At 40.1% G+C, this 12,716-nt stretch overlaps 1 long non-coding RNA gene across 1 annotated transcript in view; it reads left to right on the top strand.

The window, feature by feature from the left end:
* Positions 1 to 11,849, top strand: part of LOC106007113 — a 114,719-nt gene extending 102,870 nt beyond the window's left edge. Inside the window, exon 3 of the long non-coding RNA XR_006606669.1 lies at positions 11,747 to 11,849. This is a non-coding gene — a long non-coding RNA (uncharacterized LOC106007113). The remainder of the gene's footprint in view (positions 1 to 11,746) is intronic.
* Positions 11,850 to 12,716: the final 867 nt, after the last annotated feature.

Raw genomic sequence — 12,716 nt, 5'->3', positions numbered from 1 at the left:
ATTCAGCCAGAATGGCCCCACCCCGGTTGGACAGCCATTTTGTTGTTTATGCAGTAAAACTTAAATTGACCCTGCACCCCCAGGGGAACTTACTTAAAAGCAAGTCTGGGAAACCAGTCCCAGGTAACAAAGCCCAAATACAAAGGTGGGTCAGGTCAGATGGAGACATCCAATCAGTAAAGTGCGCATACTGTCTCCCTAGCTACCAAGGAGTATGGGCCCTGCCCTTTGGGTGCCCTTTGGGCGCCAGTTCTGACCAAGGTGGTAGGCTAGTTCAAATAGTTACTATGGGGTGAATTGTAATTCAGCTGGTCACTTATGTGTGACTTAGGAGGACTGTGAAGCTTTCTCTGTGTTACAGTCTCATTGGTCACCTGTGTGTGGCCAGGCCCAACCACATGGCCTTTGCCCTTAAAAGCTAGTCTGTAAGGCAGGGAGAGGTCGCCTCTTTATAAGAGATGGCCCTGACCAGTCGGTTTGATTCTCGATGCTTGGCGCGAAATAAAGCTTTGCTTGACCTTCGCTTTGTATCAGTCTTGCTCCTTTAATCACGGACCCATTATTGGGGGACCCTACAACCCCAGGGCTGGGGCCCTACAGGGACTTTGCAAAGGTGCATGAGTCTGTACCATGGGATCTACCCATCCACCCTTAGGACTCATTATGCTGTCGAAGTCTACATATATGAGAAGAGTCCCTATTTATTTCTATGAGTAACAAAAGGAAAATAAGAAACTGTCATTTTTCCTGGTTCACTAGCTCCTTGTTGCCCACGACAGGCCCACTATCTTGCCACATCTAGTCAGGCCTTACATTTATAGAAACCAACAGAGCTCTCAGGAGTAATCTTCACACAAATTACATCAGGGAGCTTTTTGCTTGGCCCCATTCACTCTTCAATCCTAGTGTGACTTTGAATTTAGAGGCCAAGACAGGTCACTTCTAAAGTCAAGAGTGGTTTATACACATTCCAGCAGAAGCTTAGGGAGTATCCCGTCAAGGAAGAAGCGGATAGGAATGGCTGAGGAAGGTTTCTGGAGCTGCTGTGACTGGGTCCTCTTCTTTCATTTTAGATGATTTTTTTTTTCATTTCATTTTATTTTATTTCTTTTCAGTGTTCCAGCATTCATTGTTTATGCACCACACCCAGTGCTCCATGCAATACGTGCCCTCCGTAACACCCACCACCAGACTCACCCAACTCCCCGGCCCCCCTCCTCTCCAAAACCCTCAGTTTGTTTCTCAGAATCTTAAATATTGAACAGAAAGTATAAATTCCTGTCTTCCTACATAGATGTCCATGCCAAACCTGGAGTTTATTAGGTCTCATAAACTCTTATCTCCCTCCCCCATGTCGCTTGCTATGGTATTTGTCTCACAAAAATATCCATCTGGCATTTATTGGAGTAGATAACAAACAGACCCAGGGCATTCCCTATTGTCTCCAAGGAAGCCTTGGAGGCAAAGCCTTTATTCTCACTTAAGATAGGATTCTAGGATCTCATTCCTATTTTTCCAGAAGCTATAATATTTGTTCAATTAACATTTCCTGAATTGAATGAAACCTTCAAAGAAGCAAATGGGTCAGAATCTCCCCATGCAGTCTGCACCTTGCAAACAACAACCTCAAGCTACTGGTGCAGTGTTTTCCAGGTGGGTGGAGTGGGGACCTATCCAGAAATGGCACGAGGCTGACAGGGGCCTGTCAAGGTGAAGGTGATAGATGGATTTGCGCAAGGGAGGTGGTTATTTTAATAAGGGTTATCTGAGTGAGCTCAGAATAACCAGCTGCCTGTCTCCACAGGGAGCACTATTTGACATAAATGAAGACAAGGACAGTGATCAAGTCTGAAAGAGAGTTAATTGAAAAGGAGTAGCTGGCTCTGATCTCCAGATTGAGCTTCTGAGGAGGATTTGGGGAAGTCAGAGTGAGTCAAATGATTTTACATGCAGGGATTTTCCCTGGGAGACACAACCACCATAACTTTATTGACCTCAAATCAGGAAAAGGTCAACATCACAGAAGCTCAAAGGGTGTTCGTTTCCAAGGGCTGAATCTCTTAATTGCAGTGTTCATTAAAATGGTGTTTGGTTTTTTTTTTTTTCCTTTTAGAACTAGACAAGGTTTTAAAAAATATCAAAAGAAAGGAGAATGAAAGAATAGGGTATTAAGTGTTTGGTGCCTTTTCGTTTTGTAACCAAACGCCATAGCCTTTGGGTTGAAAGATAAAGAAGTTTGGCTGTGCTTTCATTTCTCTATTAATTTTTCTGGGAATCAAGAATAAGCATGGGTCTCAGAAGAGCCAGCATTGGTTTTGTCTTGGTGCTTATGAGCTACATACTGTATGTTGTCTCCGATGTAATATACAGATCTCTGCTCCTATATCATCGCTTCCGACTAGCTGTATAGGACCACCACCCAATCTGTATTAGTGTTGTCATCATTCTCTATCAGTAATTACTCGGATGCAGTATGCTTTATGGTATTTAGTAGTATTACATAGTATTATATTACATCCTGATTTATCTCTTTATCTTTCTAACTTGTTTGACTGTGACCTCCATGAAGGCAGGGGCTTTAATTTACTACTGTATCTTCAGTTCCTCGGCTAGTGCTTGGTTGGCACTGTTAAAATGAATGACTGTATATCCTGGGCAAGAATTTTCATGTCTATTCCTAATAAGTTATAGTCACTTTTTTCCTTGTTGGGAAATATTTTATTGCAAATTTTTAAATTCTTTTGTGATGAAATAGTAACAGAGATAGTAACAGAGATGCAAGTGCCACTGGCAATAGACGACAACAACAACAAAACCCTAGTCAGACTCAGGAAGGAAAAGCACCAGAAATTAATAGCTGGAGAGATAAAGTTTCACATAAATGAATGGCTCAAATATAAAATACACTGCAGAATAAGTTTAGGTGAAGTGAACTAGGTAAGAGCTGTAGCATACATTTCATCATATAGTTGGTGTATATGATTCTGTTAGGGTGATCAATTTTGATGAATGAACTTTTATTAGCCATGCATTTTTTTAATTGAAAATTTTTTGAGATAATTATAGATTCACATTCAGCTCTAAGAATTAATAAAGAAAGATTCTGAGAGCTGGCTAAAGACCACCCTCTTTAGGCAGAGATCCACACTACTAATTTTAAGAAATGCAAAGGGGAGACATCTAATCCAAGATAGCAACACGGGAGGCTCCTGAGCTCACCCCTCCCCCAACTGGCACACTGAATCAGTGGCTATACATGAAACAATTCCTTCTAGCAGAAACCCAGAAAATAACTGAGCAATAAGTACAAATGGGGTAAAAAAACAAAACAAAACAAACAAAACAAAACAAACAAAAAACCCCAAACCAAAAACACCATGCTGAAAAGAATAGGAAAGGCTGAGATATGCATTCACTGTAAACCCCACCCCTAGCACTGTGACATACAATAGGGAAACTATTCACTAAGAGTGAAGAGGTTGGACCCAATATCCCAACTTTTAAGACTTCCACCTAAGAGTGAGTCCCCCAAATACCCAACTCAGAAAGCCAGTGGGGCTTGGTGTCCTTGAGATCGCAAGAGTATAACTAACAAAGAAACAGCTCTTAATGGGCTCAGGAGGACAGGACTCACTGTGGCTATCTCCCTGGGGCTCAGTGTAGAAGAAGCCGACCAAAATGCTCATCTCTGTCTTTCCCTGAAAGAGGCCCATTCCTAATTCCAAACCTGCTGCCTGAGGGTCAGGCTTCTAACTTAGTACCTCCACGAGACTGGTGAGGCCTGGAGAACAATGTCTGAGTCCTCCCTCTGGCTCACTCCAGGTCATTGGTGTCTCCCTGGAAGGGAATTTTTCCAAAGAGATGTCAAATTGCCCTTCAGAAGTTTGGAAATTATTTTATTCTCTTCTCAGCAATGAATATTGGCTGTAATTTTAAAAAATCCTTTTCTTCCAAATGTGAAGGCGGGTTTTTGCTGATGTTTTGGACCCATGGTTCTCAACTCTGGTTGCATGTGGATCTCCTGGTGAGCTTCTGAATGAGGCTGGACTTCCAGCCCTAACTGACTGAATTAGTTACTCTTTGGGTAATTCTCATGTTCAGCTCTGGTTGACAGCCATTGGTTGGGGCTAGGATGGTAGCTGATGCAGGAATAAACTATTAAGAAACTGATTTGGTTCAGGAGCTCATAGCAAAGCATGGCATCAAATCAGAACAGCCACCCACATAGTCAGATCATCTGAAAAGTACTTTTTAATGAGCTTTAATCAAGACTCACTGTATTTCCAGAAGCATTAGTTTAAAGCAATGTTTGTCATCTAGAAAGCTTATGAATTTTGGCATCGCAGCCTGGGTGCAAACTCCAGAGCCCCTGCTCAGGTCACAGTCTAAATGAGCATCTGAGTTATCAGGATAGAGAGGCATGGCTTCTTGGCAAACTATGCATGTAGTGTGCATGTGGATTGAAACTTCTTAATTCGAGATAGTTGTAGATTGCCATGCATTCGTAAGATGTAATATAGAGAGAGCTCGTAAACCCTTCCCCCAAAACTATAGGACAGTATCTTAACCAGGCTATGGACATTGAATACAGTCAAGATACAGAACATTTCCATGATTATCACAAGGTATCCCCCACTTTGCCCCCTTTTAGCCATACATATTTCCCTTCCACAGCAGCTCCTTCCTTAACTTCTGGCAACCACTAAGCTGTTCTCCATTGCTATGATTTTGGCTTGTTGAGACTGTTACATAAATGGAATCACACAGTATGCCATGTTTGGGGGTTCTGCGCCTCCCCAGCTCAACACAGTTCTCTGTGATTCATTCAGTTTGTTGTATTTATCAATAGTTGCTTCTTCTTTTTTTTTTTTTTTTTGTATAGTATTCCGTGATCTGGAGAAGCCAGTTTGTTTTACCACTCACCCCTTAAAGGACGTCTGGGTTGTTTCCAGTACTTGCTGGTACAAACAAAGCTGTGGTCAGCATTCGTGTACCTGTTTTGTGGGTGTGAGCATTAGTCTTCCTTTCCCCGGGAGAAGAGTGCTGTTGCTGCTGCATTTGAAAATTTAGATTTTTTTTTTAAAATAAAACATAAACAATGTTTTTTAAATAACTGCCAAACTGTTTTGCAGAGAGGCTTTACAATTTTACGTGCATACTAGCAATGCTGGAGTGATTCAGCTTTCCTACTTCCTCACTTATATTTAATATTGTCACTATTTTTTTCATTTTCACTATTATGGTAGATAGGTAGTGAAAATTCATCATGGTTTTAGTTTCATCTCCCTAATGGCTAATGATAAAGGAACATCTTTTCATGGGCTGATCTGCCATCTGCATGTCTTCTATGTCTGTTTACATCTTTTGTCCGTTTTCTAAATTGGACTGTTTTCCTGTTGAAATTGGAGAGTTCATAATATATTTGTCCTTTGTCAGATAAATTTCCTCCCAGTTTGTCACTTGTCTTTTCATTCTCTTCATAGGGTCTTTCATGGAACCAAAGTTTTTTTAATGTTGGTGAAACCCAATTTATCAAGTTTCCTTTTATGGATTGTATTTTCGGAGTTACGTCTGAGCACTCGTTGCCTAGACCTACCTTCCAAAGATTTTCTCCTTTTTTTTTTTTTCTGAATATTTTATAAGTTTTACAGTTTGCATCTAAGTCTGTGATCCATTTTGAGTTGATTTTTGTATGTTTCTTCTTCTTGTTTTTGCTGACCAATGTTTATTGCTTGAGTACCATTTATTGAAAAATCAGTCTTTAGTCCAATGAGTTGCTGTCATGCCTTTGTCAAAAATCGGTTGGGCATATTTATATGAATCTATTTCTGGGTTCTCTGTTTTGTTTGATTGGTCTGCGTGTTTATTCTTCTGGTAATATCACAGTCTTCATTACTGGAGCTAAATAATAAATCTTGAAATTCTGTAAACAGATTCTTCACACTTTTTCTTTTTCAAAATTGTGTTAATCTTCTAGTTCCTTTGTCTTTATATAAATTTTAGAATAATTTTGTCTATGTCTCTTAGAGATATTGCTGAGATTTTGGTAGAAATTTGGTAGGAATTATAACTATATGTTGATTTGTGGAGAGTGGACATCTTTGCTATGCTTAGTCTTCCAATCCATGAATACAGTCTGTTTGTCTGTCTGTCTGTCTGTCTATCTAAGATTTTTATTTTAAAGTAATATCTACACCTAATATGGGGCTTGAACCCACAACTCCAAGATCAAGAATTGCATGCTTCACAGACTGAGTCAGCTGGTTGCCTCTCTCTTCATTTATTTAGATCTTTCTTTCATTAGTGTTATATAATTTTTAACATCTATATCATGTGTTTGTGAGATTTACATATAGGTATTTCATTTTTTGAGCAATTGGTGATGATATTGAACTTTTAATTTTGGTGTTTACATACTCACTGCTGGTAAATAGACATATACCTGATTTTTGTGTTTTTCTTATATTTTGTAACCTTGCTGAACTCATTTACTTGTCTGTGCTTTTTTTTTTTTTTTCCTCATGGATTCCTTTACATGTCCTATGTAGATAATCCTGTCATCTGTAAACACTTTTATTTATTTATTTCTGATCTGCATGCCTTTTACTTCTTTTTCTTGCCTTGGTGCACTGGTTAGAACTTCCAGCACAATGTTAAAAGTGGTAAGAGCAGACATCCTTGATGCGTTCTCAATCTTAGGAGGAAAACATTCTGTCATTCACTGTGAAGTATAACGTTAGCTGCAAGTTTTCTTGAAGATGCTCTTTTTCAAGTTGAGGAGCTACCCCGCTGTTCCTACTTTCCTGAAAGTTTTTTCTTTCTTTTTAAACATCATTAATGGGTATTGAATTTTATTACTTCTTTTCTCCATCACTGATATAAGTGTTTTTTTTTTTTCTTCTGTAGTCTGTTAATATGGTAGGTTACTGTGATTGAGTGTCAGATGTTGAAATTCATGGTTAAGGATGATGGTGGAGGCAGTTGCCTCATTAGTTGGCGGGAAGGGTGAAAGTCCCAGCTGCCTGCTTGGCCTTCTGTAACACTCCCCTGGTGGGGTGTTGTGGTCCCTCGATACAGCTCCCAAGGGTGGAATTATGAACTCTCCACCTAGTCTTTGCTTCTGTGACTGGGGGTGGGCCATCAATTTTCTTCCCCCTGGTATTTGGCTGTGATGGAGTGGTTATTATCTGAAAGTCTTAGTCTTGCTCCTGACCTGTTACTTCGGCTGAGAGACCAGGCTTACTTATTTTTTTAATTAACAAAAATTTCACTATACTTGGGGATGTTTCTGGTTTGCCAGCTTCTTCAGTTTGGGATATTGAAGGCAAAAAGAAAACCCAGGGAGCTCACCACTATGTTCTCCCTCAAATTCTGTTGTGCCTAATTGGTCTTTCTTCTCTTTACCTTTTGGAGTCTTCTTGAGTTTGTTGTATATATGATATCCAGAGTTTTTCATTGTACATGGCAGGAGAACTGCTTCTTCTCAGAAGCAGAAGCATGTATTTTTAGATGTTGCTGTATTATATACATTAGATGGAACTAGTCAGGATAAGACATTTATTTACATACTGTAACTCTCCTTCTTCATTGTTCTGGATGATTGAAGTATTAGATGCCTGCGTTAGCAAATGGAATCTTGAGTAAATGTTTTTCATTACTGAAAATGTTGAGTGTTTTGTTTCACATATTTCAAATAAAACAAGTATCTGTCTCTGTAATTATCTCTTGTTACCTGTATTTTTTTTACTTGTCAGTGAGACTCCAAGGCTGGTCTCTTTGTGGAAGGAATGAAGGTTTAGGGGAGGCATAGCTCTCTTTGTGGGAATTATCCTTGAGGGAATTAGACCTTAAAGATGGTCTCTTGGTGGAACACTTAAGGAAGCTTTAGGGAAGGGAGAGGGAGACATTGTGTAGAGTTTATATGTTGAGTGCTTTATACTGATTATCTCATCTAATCATATAGCAGTATTTATTTTCAGCTGGAACTGTGGCTTAGAGGGGTGAAGTAGATGTGTAGGATTGATATTTTAAGCCTGTGTCTCTTTCCTGATAACTTTAGCTATTCCCCTAACTTGCCTTCACCAGGTTGTGAGATCATCACACATTATATGGATGTTTTGCTCTGAGTTTATGTCCTGTCTATTTTTGAAGGATACACTGTAGATAAGACAGTGTGGTAGAGATAAGATGTATGATTAGATCTGCCTGCTAACTTCCGCAACTGTCATATGCACTTTATAAAATGACATCCAACAAATGGAATATGACAGCTCTCTTTTCTAATATTTCAGCCTAGGCATTTGGATGAATGAAAACACTCTGGAAGATGAGTATGGGTTAAGGATTTTTTGGGAGAAAGAAAAAAATTACCAAAGGATGACAGTGAAAGAACATAGGATAGAGAACTTTATGTCTCATTAATGCATCACTAGCAGTTCAGCAAAAGAAACATTTTATTTTTTTAATTTTTATTTTAAAATATTTCTTATTTATTTATTTGACACAGAGAGAGAGAGAGAGAGAGAGAGATCACAAGTAGGCAGAACAGAAGGCGGGGGTGGGGGGGGGGAAGCAGGCTCCCCGCCAAACAGAGAGCCCGATGCGGGGCTCAGTTCCAGGACCCTGGGATCATGACCTGAGCTGAAGGCAGAGGCTTAACCCACTGAGCCACCCAGGCGCCCCAGGAAACATTTTAAGCATTAAAAATGAGAGAGTAAATTTTGACACAAATATCATCCAAAGGTACATGTGGCAAATAATGTGAATGGATTAATTTGGTCATATAATTTTGGTTGAAGATAGAAGGAAGTATCACTATAAAGTACAAAAATTATATGATGTGGAACTGAGAAACTGTAATATAGGCTAAAAGACTGTAGTTTCATGAATTAATGTTAATTTTCTGAGATATGACATTGATGTGGATACATAGGAAAATGTCCTTATGTAGATGAAATCTGCTGAAGTATTTCAAAGTCAAATGTCCTAGTGTCTGCCACTTACTTTCAAATTGTTCAGCAAAAACAAGCAGACAAACAAACAAAACCAATCCGAAACCCACTTGGAATGGTTTATTCCCAGGTCCACTCGTCCCTGTCACTACCTTCTCCATCAGGTGTAGTACTTAGGGCCAAAAATACTCTTCGAGATCCACAACAATATTTTAAGTTCTTTTCAAATTAAAAGACAAGAAATGGATTTCGAGGTCAAAGAAATGCTTTGATATATAATGTTAATAATCTATCTTTATGTGAACATAGCCATAAAATGTAATCTTAATCTGTTTTTATGGAGGAAGAGGCACACAAAAGTGCCTAGGACCCATAAAAGCCATGAAGTGATCTACTTGCCACCAGCAGAATTTAAGCTCTGTAAGGGCAGAGATTAGTGGTCTTCTTCCCTCCTGTATTGAAGACACGGTCAACACAGTGCCTGGTCTAGGGCATAGTCTTAGTTAATACCTGTCGGTTGAGTGAAAGAAACACTCTGACTCGAGTTTTGTGAACTGTTTGAAATACTCTTCTATAAGCCAAATATGCAATATTTTTAGATTACCAAAACATTTTGGATTGTTAACATCTCTCTCCCTCTTCTTGGGTATGGAGAATTGAGAAATGACTGCATCGGAAGGAAAGAGTCCCTGTTACACAATCATTTGCTGACCACCTGCTGTATGGTGGGCAGAGATCTGCGTTCCAGGCACTGTTTTTACCCACTCTGAACCCAATGTGTCTGCTTCTGGAAGGAAAAGACAAGAGAATTTGATCAATATTGGTCTGTGGGTAATTTGCATACAACAGCAACAACATAGTAATAGCCTTTGTCGGCATTTATGTGCCATGCGATGGCATACATTTTAAGCACAAAAAAGTGCTTAAAAGCACTTTTGGGGAATGATCTCTCTCAAATCTGATGAAAGGTCTCGTATACAAACTAACAATACCTCATTTTATAGGTGACCAAGAGCTCTAGCGACTCCCCGAGTAGCACACAGGGAGAAGGTGGCAGGGCCAGAGCTTGAACCCAAGTCAGTGGATTTGGAAGCACGGACTCTTACCTGCCGTCCTCTAATCTGCCTCCCATTTGTGCCTTGTGTGAGCTGCCTGTGAAAACTTGGGGGATTATTTTTGGCTTTTTAAATATTTTGCCCTTGTGTGCAGATCTAATTCTGGATTAAGTGCTTCACCCATAGCCATTATCCGTGGTAATGTCTGGAACTGAGGTATCTGAAAGCATGATCGTGATTCTAAGAACAAGAAGTGCATGTGGGAAAGAAAGCTGTACAGGCTCTTTTACCACAGCCCAGTGCCCTGGAGTCACTGTGCTACTGGGCAAACTATGATGCAGCGCAGGTTACACTGTGGTACCCCCTCCCCTCCACCGCCGCCGAAGGGTGAGCATTGCTGCAAAGTCTCTCATGGACCCATTGGCCGAGCAGTAGCTGGCAGTGGGAGGACTGACTCAGAGGAGGAGAAGGGAGGTGGTGGAGCAGGAGGAGGAGGGGTTGGAGAAGGAAGAGGAGGCGGAGAAGGAGGAAAGGAAGGAGGGAAACTACTGCATTAATGCAGACTGTAGATATTGAGGTCTGTACCAGGGCTATGGCTCTAGGAATAACTCCCGGGGAACAAATGTTAGACACTGTATGTGGCAGCATGATATCTCAATGATGCTAGTGTAACAGAAGTTTTCTTCTCAGAGGCAGGATTAATACAAGACACATGGGCATGGATGATAGGAGTTCAGAGGATGTGGGCTCATCCTGTCTATTTATAGTAGTTCTGGTACCCAATGTGGAAGGATGATTTTTCGCATCAATATCCTGAAGTATACAAGACATCAAGTTCCCGCACTTCATTATTTAGAAATTAAAAAATCAGTTATCAATTTTTAGATTCTTGTAGTGATTTATTTTTTAAGCAGCAGAAAATTTTCAATTTAATTGGAAGAAGTGAGGATTCAAGGACTCTCCTTCTTTCATTTTTTTGTTTGAATTCCCTTGCATATGTGTGTGGATCTGGGGGCCAGTCTGTTCCTAGGTTATGGCCCTGTGGGAGTAGATGATGTGGTGATTTGTTCCAAGAAGCAAATGAGTTGATGGATATGAATTTCGAGCCCCCAGTGCTGAGTGTGCCCTTTGTTTTAGAATAGACAGCAGAGCAGTTTGCACATAGGCTCAGACTTCATAGAGGATTTTGTTTTAATATGAATGTTAAGTTTCATTAGATGTGCCTCCAAATCAGTTTTGCTAGAAATTCACCATTATCTGGACTGTATAATTTTTCTTAAGGTTATAGTAGAGATTTTAGTACAAAGTAACTCTAATTGAGGAAACGACACAATCATAGTATGTACGATACCCAGCCACTAGTGAGTTCTGCAGGCTTAAAAATTGATTCTCATTTTTCTGAAGTAGAAGAACCTCAGGACTCAAGTCAGTATGTCTATGGTCCCAAGGGCCCGCTTCTTTTTTTGGCCCTGATATTCATCATTTCTACAAACTTGTTTTACAAAATAAGACATAAAGTAGTGTGGAAGATTGGATTCATGTCCCCATTTCTTCACTCCCTGCCTGAATTACCATCACTCATCCAGAGCTTTTGTCGTGAGACTTTGCAGAACATATGACCAAGGGGTATGGGAGTCCTTCCCCATCCCATTGGTTTGTGACAGTGTCCAGTTCGCAAAGAGGCTTCGAAGACATTCTGTGGTTCTGCTTCTGTCTCTTACATGCTCTCATTGTTTCTAGAAGAACAGATCCCAGGTAGCTGTTGGTCCAAGGGAAATGGAAGATGAGTGGAGCTGACCTGAACCCTGACCTGTGTCCTGAAGCAGAGCTCCCTGACGCTACTCTCAGGTCTGTAAGAAAGCAAATGAATGTTTGTTTTTAAGTCATTACAATTTTGAAATTTTTGTTATACAGCTAATACTGACTTAGTATCAATAGGAATTCCCATGGTTCTTCAGCTGACCTCACTGGGGAAATGCACATGCATAAGTGTGCCAAGTGTTACATCTAATACGTGGGCCTGGACTTGTCAGTTACATCACCACGATCCTCAAATCGAGTCCATTGACCATTTCAAAAAACAGTAACTTGGAAGTGTCTGGACTTTAAACTTGGATCTGAAATACATAACATTTTTTATTATTTTAAGAAACATCAAATAAATATCATAGGAAAAAGAAACTCTGGAGTGATCAGGAGGCCAGGAATCTTCGCACTGTATTCACCTTGGTCTACTGGTGGGCATCTCACATAGTGTGGCACAGACAGCACCTGAGCCAAGAACAGAGGGTCAGGCCAGTTCTAGTCCAGCCTCCTTGTTGAGACATCTCGGCACTTAACGAACCTCTCTGAGTCACAATTTCCTCGTCTCTTAAACAGGAAAAACAGTTACTGCTCCAGCTACCAGAGTTTTGGGTTTGTTTTTGTGTTTTTGGTGATCACAGCAGGTGGAGCACCTTGAAAACTCTAATGTCAGAGGTGCTAATTCTCATACTTATGTACTTTCAAATATTCAGAAGTAAACGTTGAAGGTGTAACAGTGACTATGGATTAACAAGTTCCTGTTTAGGGAGTTAGGCTAATATATAGGATTTCTAGAACTCTAAATTGATAAAGTTACAGAAGTTAGAAAATCTCCATGGTGAGATATGTCCTGTTGGTAGTCTCTTAGGTGTCTCAGGTGGTTTCTGTAAGAGATTCCTTCCTGAAT

Source organism: Mustela putorius, unplaced genomic scaffold (assembly GCF_011764305.1).
Source record: "Mustela putorius furo isolate JIRA1106 unplaced genomic scaffold, ASM1176430v1.1 tig00000421_pilon_pilon_pilon, whole genome shotgun sequence".
Taxonomy (NCBI): domain Eukaryota; kingdom Metazoa; phylum Chordata; class Mammalia; order Carnivora; family Mustelidae; genus Mustela; species Mustela putorius.
This window is presented reverse-complemented; position numbering and strand designations above follow the sequence as displayed.